This window comes from Pinus tabuliformis, chromosome 6 (genome assembly GCF_031772625.1).
Source record: "Pinus tabuliformis cultivar Carrire ecotype Pingquan chromosome 6, CPIR1, whole genome shotgun sequence".
Classification (NCBI taxonomy): domain Eukaryota; kingdom Viridiplantae; phylum Streptophyta; class Pinopsida; order Pinales; family Pinaceae; genus Pinus; species Pinus tabuliformis.
Genome location: NC_142292.1, coordinates 941,006,772 through 941,023,390, shown reverse-complemented (window position 1 = coordinate 941,023,390; position 16,619 = coordinate 941,006,772). Strand labels below are relative to the sequence as shown.

General features: G+C 31.6%; 1 pseudogene; it reads left to right on the top strand.

The window, feature by feature from the left end:
* The window catches only part of LOC149262012 (uncharacterized), a 33,151-nt pseudogene extending 30,772 nt beyond the window's left edge, over positions 1-2,379 (top strand).
* Positions 2,380-16,619: the final 14,240 nt, after the last annotated feature.

The following is a 16,619-nucleotide window of genomic DNA, read 5'->3' as shown; positions in this document are numbered from 1 at the left end:
TAAATAATAAATTCAATTTCATTTATTTAGGTCTAGGTATTTTGTTAGAGGAAGCAATTTATTTGGCAAAGTAAACAATTCGAGAGTAACCAACATGTAGATTACATAACATATCATATCTTTATCCTCTTGAATATGCTAAGTTGAAATATAGTTATTTACCTATGTTTCTTTATTTTTATTTCTTTTGTAAGCTTGGTAGGACTACATCTTCATCATCTCCAATATATCACCCCAATCGAGGGTGGGGAATTGAATCGGTGACATAACCCAGTGGAAGTATATTTTTTTATTTTGATATATGGTTTTGAGAATTTTAATTTAATTGTGAATTATTAGGTTCACTTTAATTAAATTGATTAATTAAAAAAATAAGTTATATGAACATTTTCTATATAAATATCATTTATGAAATTTTGGGCATGTGGTGTTAGTAAGCTATGTTGTTAGCCCATGGTATCATAATAAAACTTATTTACAGATTAAAAATATTCATTACAAGTTAAATTATATTCATTGAAAAGTGGAATCTTGTATATTTTCTTAAATGTTTATATGTTTAATTCATATACTTATTTTTTTTTATACTTAGTAATAGCAAATAATAGTTCAAAACAAAATTATAATTCAAATTCCCAAATAGGTGCTTGACTTGAAAATTGGTGGGAGTGTGCTATGGCCTTCCCACCAAGCCACATGTTATTAGGATGTGGTAGCACACCCCCATAAAAGATTGATTGTTTGCATGGAGAAGGATCTAAACCAAATTCCTTCTTGGATATTCTCATCATGTTGTTTCATTAATATTTCTTTCAATTGTTTCTATGCAATGAGGCATGTTTCAATTTTTGGTTCAATGAAATTGTTTTTCATCAATCCATTGGTGGTCTTGACTATAGATTCAAACCTCAAGGAAGACACTTGGGGAAGAACCCTCCTCACCTTGCTTAGGCTAAGAGCTTTCTATGTATTCTGTAGTTGTGCTTGAAGGTTATTCCTCTCCTATACCTATATGGGTTACTATATTGGGCCTATGCTTACTCTTCCAAATCCTTCAAGTTGTTAATAAAAGAAAGTGGGATCATAGTTCTTGTTTCCCTCACACCCAAATTATCTATGTATTTTCTAGACCTTGTGTGTTCTGCTAGCTTTTCAGTTGGGTTCTAGATATAGGACATACACAAGGGAGATATAATAAATACATGTACACTATGGATATTTTCTAGCACCTCAAATTCCTATTTGGTAGGTTGTTGATAGATGTTAATGAAAGTATGGCATTCTTCTCTCTTTGGATCAATTGCAACAAGGATTGGTACTAAGGGATTGAAGGCTATGTCATATACAGAAACAAATAGGCATCCCTCTTACAAATTTGTTCACATAACAACAAAAAAGATTACATCCAAGTAGAATCCACAATTAGAAACTTATTTTTAATTGTGTTTTAATTTGTTGTCTTTATTGTTGTGCTCTAGTTCTATAATCCTCAATTTAAAATAGGTCCAAGAGACCCAACAACTTGTATTATAATTTTGGTTATAAAAGATCGAGTCAAGCTTTCCTTGGATCATACTCTAAAAATTAAAATGTAATCTTCATAAAATCTTTTACTTCAAGAAAAAGTTTATAGTTTAGTTAATTTTTTATGAGATGGATCATAAAATAAGTGTTTTGATATTTTGATGTCTCCTTTTTTATTAACTATCTAATTTATATAATTGCACATATATATATATATATATATATATATATAAACTATTTTTTTAACAAATAAAATTTATACATTATTTTTATAATTGCTTAACTATTAAAATTATATTTATTCACACAATGTTTTTCTATGTTTACCAACCATCTAATATATACAAATATAATTTATAATTATAATTTATAAAAAATAATAATTTATAAGTTAATTTATAATTATTCTCTTAATCATTTAATCATTAAAAATTAATAATACAGTTGATAAGTATGGAGAGACATCTATGGGCCTTCATCTAGGCGCGGATCTTAATCTTTCTGACTATGTGTCTGCGTTATCTGTGTCATAAGGTTTTTCATTCTCTGCAGTGGTTCAGGCTTCGGGCCTTCTATGTTATGTTCTTTCTGTCAAGCATCTGTGGCTTTTCATTTTCTGCAGTATTACAGGCTTCGGGCCTTTCTATGTTAGTTTCTTTCTGTAAAAGGACTGTGGTTTCTCTCTGCCGCTCATGGTATATTCATTATGCACATCCCGATCAGTGCTCTGATGGTCTGTCATCTTATGCAATCCTCGTTTCAGTTATTGGCTGTGGCGCTGCTATTTTTTTGCACATTGGGCTCTGCACATTGGGCTTGGATTGTATGCTCTCCATATACAGATTTTCAGATTGAGACAATGCGTCTTCTTTGTAACAAGATCATTATATATTCTCAATATAATATATATCCTGATTTTTCTTTCTGAAAAAAAAAAGTATGGAGAGACATCAAAATATTAAAACACTTAAGGTGGATAATTACGGAGATACTTCAAAATATTAAAATAAGTAAGATTGGTTTTTTTAGGGGGAGGGCGGAGAATAGAGAGGGAGGGAGACGTGTGAACAATTGACAATCAACAATGGAAAGTGGCATCGGTTAGGCATTGATTTATTTCCACTGGATTCGAAACTGGGGTTGGACAAAAGAAAAATAAAAATAAAGTTTTCTCCAATTTGATCCAATGTGGCAGTGGGTTACTAAATCTAAAAAAATTAAAATTTATTTTTTATTTTTATTTTGAAATAAATATTTTGTATTGCCTCCCTGAATGGAGATATAATTTTAATTCTTGAAATGAGGTCATATCGATCACTAAGAATACTTGACCTGAGATAAAATTTCAACCTCTTCAAAAATGGAAAAGACACAAAACCGACCATATTTTATGACCAAAATATGGCCCCGGCGATATAAAAGTAAAGACGAAATGTAAAAGTAAAGACGAAATGTGAAAGAAAATTAGAAATAATTATCTGACTTAGTGGATCTAAAATCCTCTAACTTATAAATTAAATTTTTAAAATGTGAAGCCATTATATTGATGGGAATAACTGATAAAAATATATTTGGAAGTGTAGTGAATTATTTTAAATTTTTAATATAAATATTTCGATAAGAAAATAAAAAATAAAAATAAATTATTATAGTGAAGGTTGAGAGTTTAATAATTTGATTTAGAGAACTTATTTCACAATTAATGCAAGAAAAATTAATTTATGTTTAAAAAAAGTTAGGAAACAAGGGTCACATTATTATAAATATTGAAGTGCTAATAAAAGTTATTGATTGGGTTCCAGATATAGGACATACTCAAGGGAGGTATAATCAATATATGTACACTATGGATATTTGCTAGCATTTCAAATTCTTTTTTGATAGATTGTTGATAGATAAAAATGAAAGTATCACATTATTCTCTTTTTTGATGAATTGCAACAAGGATTGGTATTAATGGATTGAAGACTATGCCATATAGAGAAACACATAGACATCCCTCTTAAAATTGGTTTCTCTCATAGAAACAAAAAAGATTCCATCCAAGTAGAATCCACTATTAGAAAATTATTTGTAATTGTGTTTTAATTTCTTGTCTTTACTGTTTTGTTCTAGTTCTATAATCCTCAATTTAAAATAGGTCAAAGAGTCCCAACAACTTGTATTAGTAGTTTGGTTACAAAAGATAGGGTTTGCTCTTTTGAAGAGACTAAAATTTTGTCTTTGGTCGAGCCTTCCCAGAGACTAAGAGGATCACACTCTTAGAATTAAAATGTAATCCTATATTTAGAGGAATTAAAAACTTTTATTTCAAGAATAAGTTTACAATTTAGTTATTTTTTTATATTTTTCAATCTTTGCAATATGAGATGTATCATAAAATAAGTGTTTTGATATTTTTTTATGTTTACTAACCATTTTGTGTGTACAAATATAATTTTAATAATTAAATCATTATAAAAATAATTAATAAATTTCATTTTGTTAAAAATATTAATATATATATAATATTTATTTTATGAATTAAATTAACTAAATTATAAAAAAATTAAAATAAAAAAGTTTGTATTGCGTCTCTAAATAGAGAAATAGTTTTAATTTTTGACGAATGGTCATGTCAATCACTGAAAAGAATTGACCTGAAATAATTTTTAATCTCTTTGAAAATACAAAAGACACAAACTTGCCCTTATCTTATATAACCAAAATACTAATAGAAGTCGTTTGGCCTCTTGGACCTATTTTAAACCGAGGATTACAAAACTAAAACATAAAAGTAAAGCCGAAATTTGAAACACAATTAAAAACAATTATTACAATTATTTGAATTAGTGGATCTAAAATCCTCTAACTTATAAATGAAATTGTTAAACTGTTAATACCTTCGAACCTCGCCTATAAAAGGAGATTAAAATTATTCAATTTATCATGAAATCCTTTTAAAACATGCATAATGAAATGATATTAACGCCATCACGATGAAAATGAACAAATTGAGAAAGATATTAAAACAAATTTATTTCGGGACATAACTCCATTTAATATGTTTACTAGTTGACTTTCTTGTCATTTCATAGTTATGAAGGACAGGGAAATGTGAAGCCTTATATTTATAGGAATAATGGATAAATACTTTTGTGAATTATTTTTAGATTTTTAATATAGATATCTAATAATAATAAGTTAAAATTAATAATTAATAATTATATTAAGGGTTGGAGTTTAATTATTTTATTAAAATTAAAAATAAATAATTATATTGAGGGTTGAGAGTTTAATAATTTTATTTAAGGATTTAATTCATAAGTAATGTAAGAGGAATCAACTTAGATTGAATGGGAGTTATTTAACAAGTATTACATCTTTATAGATATTGAAGCATTAGTAAAAGTTATTGATTGGGTTATAGATATAGGACATACTCAAAAGAGATATAAACAATATATGTACACTATGGATATTTGCTAGCACCTCAAATTCCTCTTTGGTAGATGTTGATAGATGGAAATGAAAGTATGACATTATTATCTTTTTGGATCTATTGCAACAAAGATTATTGCAAGAATGATTGGTAGTTATGCAATATAGAGAAACACATAGGAACCCCTCTTACACATGGGTACTCTTGTAGCAACAACAAACATTATATTCAAGTAGAATCCACTATTAGAAAAATATTTTTAATTGTGTTTTAAGTTCTTGTCTTTAGTGATATGTTGTAATTCTATAATTCCCAATTTAAAATAAGTCAAAGAGTCCCAACAACTTGTATTAGCATTTTGGTTAAAAAAAGATAGGGTTTGCACTTTTGAAGGGACTAAAATTTTTGTAGGAATTTACAGGGTAAGTTTCTTAGACAGAACACCAAAGGACACCGCTCACAAACAGATCACAGATCAATACACCAATATTTTTGACGTGGTTAAAACCCTCAAAGAGGGAAATAGTCCACGGCCTAAGCCAACGTGGCCACTTCAGGCAATATATTAATAAAAGAATGAAAATTTACAAATATGACACAATAGGAGAAGGAAGGAGGCACTAGAGCGTATCCCCCCTTAGTGACAACTTCCTGAACTCCAACCATAAATCGAAGTTTAGCAAACTTCACCTCTGTGAGACCCTTTGTAAAGATGTCTGCAACTTGATCATCTGTTGAAAAATATTGCACTTGAAGAACATAGTCATGAATGAGCTTTCTGATGAAGTGCATGTGCAGTTCAATGTGTTTGCTGTGCTGATGTTGGACTGGATCTTTGCATAGTTGAATGGCACTTTCATTATCACACCAAAGTGTAGTCGGATGTTGCTGCTAAAAGCCAAACTTTGACGATCTGACGAAGCCACAAGGCTTCCTTACTAGCTTCTATGGCATCACGATACTCTACTTCTGCTGAAGAAAGAGAAATGGCACATTATTTCTTGCAAGCCCATGTAATAGGTCATGAACCAAGAGTGAACACATAACCTGCAGTAGACTTCCGATCATCAGGGTCACCAACCCAATTGGAATCAGTGAAACCAACCAATAGAGGAGCTGCTTCGGCACTGTAATGTATCCCAAACAGAACTGTACCTCGAACATAACGAAGTATTCTTTTAGCTGCTTTCTAATGAATTTCATGTGGGTTTTGCATAAACCAAGCAACAAGGCCAACAACAAAGGAAAGGTCAGGACGAGTATGGGTTAGATACAAAATTTTTCCTACAAGTTGAAGATATAATGTAGCATCAACTTCAGGAGAAGTACAAGTGACTGAAAGTTTGACTCCAGATTGAAAGGGAGAAGGGGTTGGCTTACAGTCTTCCATGTGAAAATGGCATAGAATATCATAGTCATACTTGGACTAGGAAAGGGAAATACCTTCCTTGGATTGCAAGACTTGAAGACCAAGAAAGTAATGTAAGTGTCCTAAGTCTATCATTTTAAACTTCCTTTTCAAGCTAGACTTCACATGGTTTATAAGGTTGGGATCACTACCAGTCAGGATAAGATCATCAACATAAAGAACAAGAATGATAAGAGACTTGCCCACTTTCTTGGTGTAGACAGTATTGTCAGAATGACACCTAGAAAAGCCATTTTCTAGAAGAAAGTTATCCATTTTGGCATACCAAGCTCGAGGAGCTTGCTTGAGACCATAAAGTGATTTCTTAAACTGACATACAAGGCTGGAGTCTGTTTGTATAAAGCCAATAGGTTGTTCCATATAAATTTCTTCATGCAAATCCCCATGCAAGAAGACAAATTTAACACCCAGCTGATGGACTTCCCATTTGAAAGAGGCAGCAAGGGAAAGAACAAGGCGGATAGAGTTAATTTTGGCAACAGGGGAGAAGGTTTCAGTGTAGTCAATGCCTTCAACTTGTGAAAAACCCTTAGCAACAAGATGAGCTTTATGTTTATCAACTTTCCCATCTGGTCCATACTTGGTTCTGTAAATCCATTTGCATCTAACAAGTTTTCGTCCCTTTGGTAGAGGAACAAGATCCCATGTATCATAATTTGCCAATAATGAATGATATTCTTCATTCATAGCTGCTTCCCAATCTGGATGGCCTGAAGCTTCTGCGAAGGTGTCAGGATCATAATCCACTAAAGCTTGAGCCAATAAAGAAGAGGCTCTATCAAACTAAGAACGTGTACGTCGCTGATCTGTAGGATCACCGACAAGATCACCTGCTGCATCCCGAGTTGCACGAACCCATTTTGGAAGCTGAGGAGCTGAAGGAGGATCTTGAGAAGGTGGGGGAGGATTGTCATCCTCGTTTTCATCATCTGAAGAGGAAATATTTTTAAAAGTAGAAGAGATAGGGAGAGGTGGCACATCCGCCGAACTAGGCTCGTAGGCTGATATATTTTCAGCAAACTTTACATCTCTTCTAATGATCACATTTTTGGACTTAAGGGGAATAAGTCTATATCCTTTGACGTCTTCAGAATATCCAAAAAAAGTACATTTTTCACTCTTAGGTTCTAAAGCTTTATGTTTCTCATCTGGAATATGCGCCCATGCTTCACTTCCAAAAACACAAAAGTGACTCACATCTGGTTTAATTGAGCTCCATGCTTCTTCTGGAGTGATATTCTTTAAAACCTTACTAGGAGTGCGATTTATTATGTAATTTGCACAGTTAATTGCTTCTGCCCAAAAACTAAGACCAAGTCCTTTAGATTGAAGCATACAATTAGCCATTTCCTTTAAGGTGTGATTCTTCCTTTCAACTACACCATTTTGTTGTGGAGTATATGGAACAGTATGTTGCATTTGAATGTCGTTCTCAGTGCAAAAGTTGATGAATTTGTTGTTAACATATTCTCCGCCATTATTAGATCTTAGCTTAAGAATTTGATGTCCAGATTGTTTTCAACAAAGGCCTTAAAGGCCAAGAACATGTTAAATACTTCACTCTTGAGTTTTAAGAAGTATACCCAAGTGCGTCTGGAGAAATCATCAATGAAAGTTAAGAAATACTTGTATCCAAAGAATGAAACCGCTGGAAGTGGACCACATAAATCACTGTGCACAAGCTGTAAAGGGGCTGAGGCGTGCCAAGAGGCACGTTTTTCAAAACTATATCGATGATGTTTTCCGAGTACACATCCGGAACGAACACCTTCTCTGTAAGATACCATTGGAAGACCTGTCACCATATTTTCTTTACATAGATTCTGAAGGGAGCGATAGTTTATGTGACCAAATCGCTCATGCCAAAGTTTGCTCACTTCATCGTTATGAGCAACAAATACCGAGGGAAGATTTCATGACCCAAGGTTGTGAAACTTATACAACCTTGTAGAATCATCAGCAATGCCAGTAGCTAAAATCTATCTAGGATCTCTTAGGTCCTTAATTACAACATCGTGAGGTGAAAATTAAACGATTTTACCTTCACCTGAATGAGTTATCTGATATACAGATAAAAGGTTGCAGGATAAGGTTGGAACACATAATACATTATTAAATTAACCATTGTCTATATGAACAGTTCCAGTCCCTACAACACTAAGAGATCTATCATCACCAACATATATATTTTTGGTGTTACAATCATTTAAAGAACAAAACATGGCTTTGTTTTTGGCCATGTGATAAGAAGCTCCAAAATCAATGAGCCACTCATGAGACTGAGAAGAAGAAGATACTTTTAGTGCATAGCCAGACCGAGATGCTTGATAACCACATGCAGAAAGTGTTATTCATGAAGATGAAGTTGAAGTTGAAGAGTGCTCCAAATTGATGTTATGCTTCTTCATTGCTGCTTCCAAGGCTTCCATCTTCTTAAAGCATTTGGATTCTAAGTGGCCATCTCGATTACAAAAGTTGCAATATCTATCAGTCTTATTCCCTTTGTTTTTATTTGTCTTATCATTTTGTTGAAATGATTTTTCATTTTGAGGTTGAAATTGTTTAGGACCCTTGTTTGGTTTAGGACCATTCCTTTTAGGATACAGTTTCTTAGGATTCTTTGAATTTGGTTGCTGTTGGGCAGCTAACGCTTTCTTAGAAGAGTTTCCAAGGTTAAGAAGACCAAGGTGTAAGAGTTTTTCTTGTTCTCTTATTAAAGAATCACAAAATGAATCACAGGAAGGGGACCTGTAGGCTTGTCCTTGAGAAATGAAGGCTTCTCTTGTAGAATGGAAGGTGGAAACAAACACATAATAGGCTAGTCCCAACTTAGTAAGAATGGAATAGATAAGGTTACTATCTTATTTCTTAACCTTAGCACCTTCCAAGAGAAGTCTAAGGGTCTTGAACTTGGACAAAAAATCTTCAATGCAAGAAAAATTATTGGGGTCCAATGTAAGCAACTCATTTTCGAGTTGATGGGCTTTAAGTTCATTTTTAATTCCAAAAACTTTAGTAATCTGTTTCATTGCTTCATCAGGAGTATCAAGTTCTGCAATATGGAATCTAAGATCTGGAGAAATAGACATCCATATCAACACTCGTGCTTGATCTTGCCTATTTTCTCATTTAGCTGCCTTATCTTCATCTTTTGGTTTGGCTTCTTGGCCTGAGGCTATTCTGTAGAGACCTTTACTTCTAAGTAAATCCACAATGTAGGACCACCATTGGAAGTAGTTGGTGCTATCAAGAATAACTTGGCATGAACTTTCCACTTTAACAGAAACTAAAGCTATAGATGCTGAAACTAAGTGTTCCAATGTAAATATCTCGAAAAATTAGGCTGGTTAAAAAAAAACGGCTCTGAAAATGGCTTCCAGATGAAGAAGTTATGGCTTTTTGAAGAAAATTTGATGAAGATGTCGACGAAGTGTGGGAATTTGCGGAAATGAATGATAATGTTAAAAAAAAATCTGCCCCCTTTCCAAACTTAATCTAATTATCTCAACAAAAAGAAGACTTGAACTGAAGACCTCTACTCTCATAAAGTAGCTTTGGACCAAGTGAGCTAAACTAAAAGTTTAGTAATTTTTGGAAACGAGGAAGGTTTTCTTCTTTTTTTTGTGCTTACTTGAGAAGGCTCTTTTTCCCTACAGAACAAAAACACAAAAACCCAACACAGACATACAAAAAGAACAAACCTTATGGCTCGAAGTTAGTTTTAGCCGGAAACTAAATATTTTCCTCAATGTTTCTGATTTTCCGAGATCACACTAAAGCGCGGCGGAAAAGAGCATACGCATGAGAAAAATCCTTCCTTTCTGTTTCTGATTTGCCCAGATCGAAGAGTCGCGGGGCAAAGAGCATACGCAGAAATGAAAGGTATAGATCCGGTAATAAAAAAACAAAAAGCTAAATAAACCGAAACCGAAATAAACAGAGAGAAAATAACTGTAAACTGCAAATAAACACTATATACCTCCAGATCTTAAAAATGACGTAGCTAGGGCTACTGGAAACCTTTTCGCGTGAAACGAAAGGGGTTCCTCACTGGAACAGATGCTCCTAACACAATAGAGCAGTCCTCTCGGCCCAAAAGTAGTCAGAAACAATAGATCTAGGAAACGACAGTCAGATGCAGTTCTACCGGCTTCAGATTTGGATCACCAATGGACACGGCCCTCAAATAGCTCTGATACCATGTAGGAATTTACAGGGTAAGTTCCTTAGACAGAACACCAAAGAACACCGCTTACAAACTGATCACAGATCAATACACCAGTATTTTTGACGTGGTTAAAACCCTCAAAGAGGGAAACAGTCCACGGCCTGAGCCAACGCGGCCACTTCCGGCAATATATTAATAAAAGAATGAAAATTTACATAAGCTTCTCTCATGAACGGTTACCCTACAAATGACCCTCCATGCTCTTTAAATAGATATCATGGACCAATCGGGTGTTAAGTCACGGATCAAGTGTCGATAATACCGAGGAGAGAATGAATCGTCGGATCACTACATGTCGTGACCGTCGGATTGTAAGTTACAAAAGTACATAGTAAAGAAACACACTTTACCTAACTCTACACTAGACCAAGTTATTCTTAACTACTTCCTATGTGTTGAAATATCCTAACAATTTTGTCTCTGGACAAGCCTTTCAAGACACGGGGTCGCACTCTAAGAATTAAAATGTGATCCTTTATTTAGAGGCAATGAAAAAATTTTAAGTCAAGAAAAAAATTATAATTTAGTTAATTTTTTTATGTTTTTGAATCTTAATATGAAATTTATCACAAAATAAGTGTTTTAATTTTAATTTCTATTTATCAATCATTTAATATTTATATATATATAGAAACTTATAAATTAATTTTTTTAATATAATGAAATTTATGAATTATTTTCATAGTTATTTAATTATTAGAATTATATTTGCATATATAAAAATATAAAAATACCTTTTTGTAATACATCTGAAATACAAAAATAAAAATTAATCGAATTATAATTTTTTTAAAGTAAATATTTTGTATTGTTTTTCTAAATGAAAAAATAATTCTAATTCTTGAAATATGGTCATGTAAATAGCTTAAAAAAACTTAAACTAAGATAAAATTTCAATCTTGAATTAAGGTAAAATTTCATTCTCTTCAAAAATGCAGAAAACACAAAACTTACGGAAAACACCAAACTGACCCTATTTTATGTAACCAAAATACTAATACAAGATGTTTGTCCTCTGCGGCCTATTTTTAACCGAGGATTACCGAACTAGAGTATAAAAGTAACGACGAAATGTGAAACACAATTAAAACTAATTATCCAAATCAGTGGATCTGAAATCCTCTAACGTATAAATTAATTTTTTTGATAAAATGAAATTTACAAATTTTCATTACCTTCGAACATGGTGTGTAAAAGGGGACTAAAATTATTTAATTTATCATGAAATCCAATTGTGATTATAAAAGTAAAAACAGTTCTAAAGTATGCATAATAATCATGATGAAAATGAACCAATTCTAAAAGATATTAAAAGAAATTTATTTTGGGACACACCTGCATTTAAGATGTTTTACTAGTTGACTTTCTTGTCATTTCATAGTTATGAAGGATAGGAAAATATGAAGCCATAATGGATAAGCATTTATTTGGAAGGGTAGTGAATTATTTTTATAGGTTTGATATAAATATTTTATATATATATATATATATATATATATATATATATATATATATAATTATAATTATAATAATAATTATAATTGAGGTTGTTGTTCTTTTTCTTGCTTTTGTTTTTTTTTTTTTCTAATTATTTAATTAAAGTTATTGTTTTATAATTTATATATATAATTTTTTTTTCAATATTTTTAATTATTCATCAAGGTTATTTGGAATTCTTTAGTACAAAAATATCATTGATGTAAATAATAACACAACTTTTAAAATTTAAACAATTTTCTTATTTGTTAATCGAGAGACCTAGTGATTTTGATTGACTCTTATATTACAATTAATTTTTTCAAAAAATCTCTAATTTTATTAACTTTTAAAATAATATTTTTAAAAAATAGGTTTATAACTACTTTGAAAGGAATTTTAATTGTTCTAATTTATTACAAAACTTAGTTATAAACATTATATGAAAAGCGTTTCTAAAATTCACAACAATTTTATGTAATAAAACTAAGCATAACATAATATTATGGAAATTATATAAATTAAATTACTACTAATAGACATCAATCCATAATAAACATCAAAACACTTAATTCATATACATTTCATGTTGCTAAAAAAACATTAAAATTAACTAAACTATAATATTATTTTAAATAATAGTTAGTTATAAAAAGTATTAATATGAAAATTAAATATACAAATATATATTTAAAAGAAACACAAATATGGAGATTTATTTCCTTTTTTTAATTAATTGATTTAATTAAAAGAGAAGATAAAGACTACTTTTAATTTTTGTAAACTAAGTTTATTAAATCTGATTATTTATAACTGTATTTCTGTATATTAAAATAAAATATTAAAGTATTAAGGAATTTAATCACATTTCTCCAATCAATATATAAAGATGGAAACTCACAGTTGAATTTTTGTGAGAAATATCAAGTTTAGCTATACTTATATCTAAACAACTAATTTACCATGACACATCAAAAGTAAAACTGGTCATCGAAAGAATAACCTGTTAATGAATAACTTTCTGCTAAGTCTCATATTTGATTTTTGACATATCAAAAGTCTATTAAAACCGGTCATTGAAAGAATAACCTGTTAATGAATAACTTTCTGCTAAGTGTTATATTTGATTTTATTGTTTTTTAGTTTAGTTTTATTATAATTTAATTGAGTTTTACTCTAATTATTTATTACTGATGTTTTTTATTTAAATATTTTAAATATTCATTTTTTTTTTCAAAACTTCAAATAATATAGGACTCTAAGAGACCTGCAAAGACCAAAAAAAGTCGGTATCAGAGCTTAAGTCATATAAAACTCGACTCTAGAGAAACCTGCAATGACCAAAAAGAAGTATCAGAGCTTAAGTCATATAAAACTCGACTCTAGAGAAACCTGCAATGACCAAAAAGAAGTCGGTATCAGAGCTTCAAGTCGTATAAAACTCTAAAGAGACCAGCTAATACCAAAAAGTCGAATAGGAGGAAAAGCCTCCGTTGTTTAAAAAAAATAATTATTTGAAGCCGTGCTAAGAAGGAAAGTCACAGAATTTTGACAAAGCAATTCATTCCCTGAGCGGAAAGAAAAAGAAAAAGCAGGAAAAAGGTTTAAATTTATTAAAAAAAAATAAAATTGAATGATCAACGCATCCATCCATAGAGACCAAATGCGTTGAACTTCATTAACTTGTTCACATTTTTGCATTCAACGCATACACTTCTCATCCAAAAGTGCGGCATTCCCAACCACAAGCGAGGAGCCACGATAAGTCTGCTGAGTCAAAAATTAAGGTTTGTGAGTCAAAAAATCACGGTTCACGTTATTCATTACGTTTTTCGTTTTTTGTTGTTCATGGTATCAACGTTAAAAGGATTATTTTTATAAAACAAGTCCCTTTAACACCTTCCTATCTGATTACTTAAAAAGGTTTTAAAAGGATTATTTCAAAAAGCGTTCTAAAAAGGATTCTTTTAAATTTTATAAAACAGGATTTCTTTTAAGGGGATTTTAAGGAGCTTATTCTATTCAGAAAGAGTGTGTTTTTTAATAGAAAAGAGGTAGGTTTGGTTCAAAAAATAAATTTTAAAGGAGGTTTAAAAAAACAAAATTTTTGGAAGGAAGGTTGTAAAACGGTTGGCACATTCACATTTTGAAGTACAGCTCTTTGTGACAGAGACTGACTTTACTTGGAAAATGTTATTAGTTTTGGTCTTTAAAAATGATGACTTTTTTGCAAGCACAAGAATGTTTGGATACCCTATCAAACAATTATGTAGAGCCGACCCAAGAACAACTAGCAACCATGAACAATAATGAGAGGAATATCACTGCAAATCTAATAAAGAAAGAGCAGATAGCCAAATATTGTTTACAAAACTCAAACGATGACTCTATTTTTGACAAGATAACTTGTGCATCAACAATAAAAGAAGCTTGGGATACTTTGAAAGTGACGTATCAAGGTAAGGATATAGTGAAGGTTGTTAAATTGCAAATATTTAGAGCTTATTTCGAAACCTTGAAGATGATTGACACATAAAATGTAGATCAGTTCATGACTAGAGTCATGAGAATAGTTAATCAGATCAAACTCATTGGTGAAACTGTTACAAATTAGAAGATTGTTGAAAAATTCCTTTGAAGTCTCGCCAAGAAATATGACATGATTGTAACAACCATTCTAGAATCCAAAGTTTTACAACTTTCTTAGTAGAACAGATGAATAGATCACTTCTGGAACACGAAACGAGACTCAAATTGGTAGAAGATTCCATGGAATAAACTTTCAAAGAACAACTCTCTCTTAGTAGAGGCAGAGGATATAAAGGTGATAGCAAGCGAGGCAGAGGCATATCAGAACATCATCATGCAACAAAGCAATGGAGACCTCCACAAAACAAAATTCAAAGAAGTTGAACATGGAGAAAATCTAATGTGCAATGTTATTACTGCAAGAAATTTGCGCATTATGAACATGAATGCAGAAAGAGACAATCAGATGTGCAAAGAGGGGGTGTCCATCTCTACAACAGTGAAGGAGAATCCTCGGTTACAATGTTTATTTCCTCCCATATTTCTCAAGACAATCATATTGAGGACATTTGGTTGTTGTACAATCACTGCGGCAATCACATGACAATAACAAAAATCTATTTTCCTATCTTGATGCTTCCATTACATCAGAAATTACTCCTGGAGATTGTTCCTGCATTAAAGCTGAAGGGAAAGGTACTGTTGTTGTTCTTACCAAACAAAATCCACCAAAATACATGCCTAATGTTTATTATGTTCCACATCTTAAGCATAACCTTATTAGTGTAGGACAATTATGGAACATGGTTATGATGTAATATTCCAAGGGAACACATGGTATAATTATGACAAACTACCCAATATAAGACTAATAGCAAAGGTTGAAGAAACCAAGAATAGGATGTTTTCATTGACTCTTAGAAGTCGAAATCTCTCACAGTCTTTTTCCTACAATGTGTCAAGAATAGATGTGTCTCAACTATGGCATTATAGATATTTCCACATCCCATTCAAGAGTTTAAGTCTACTTTAGAAACATTCAATGGTCAATTATCTCCCTGTTATGAATGACAACGATTGTAATTGTGAAATTTTTGTTCAAGCCAGGCATAAAAGGGATAACTTTCTCACACCTTCCTCTAGAGAAAAAGAGGATTTACAACTAGTCCATACAGATATATGTGGCCCAATCCAGACACAGTCCATTGGTGGCAGTCTTTATCTTCTCACTTTAGTGATGATTATAGTAGGAAGATATGGGTGTATTTTCTCAAAAATAAATTAGATAAATTCTCAAGGTTCAAAGAATTCAAAGTAGAAGAAAAAATACAAAGTGGAAAGCCTTTAAAAGTTCTCAGGTTAGAAAGAGGAGAAGAATACAAATCCAATGACTTCAAAGCCTTTTGTCAACAACAATGAATCATAAAGAAGAACATAACTATATATACTCCACAGCGGGATGGAGTAGCAAAAAGGAAATATCAATCAATCATGAACATGGCCAGATGTATGCTTTGTGAGAAGAAGTTGCTAAATGAGTATTGGGATGAAGAAATTTTGACAACGGTGTATGTTCTCAATAGATCTCCTATAACCAATCTCCAAGATGTCGTAACCTCAAGTAGCATGGGATGGTAAAAAGATAAATGTATCTGACTTTAAATTTTTTGGATCAGTGGCATTTGAACACGTTCCTGAGTAGCTAAGAAAGAATCTTAATGATAGGAGTGAAATATGTATTTTCATAGGCTATAGTGTGAAGTGAAAGGTCTACAAAATTTATAATCTAGTTACTAAGAAGTTTGTTTTAAGTAGATATGTTAAATATTTTGAAAATAAATCTTGGTTTAATCATGTTGATGAAGCTTCAAATCAACCTATTTATCAACTACAACTACCAAGATTTCAGGTTGAAGAAGAGCCATACCGCTTTGAAAATGGTACATCTTCAAGCAGTGAATCCACTAGTGATTCAACATCTTTAGAAGACAATAAGAAAAAAACAAGCATCG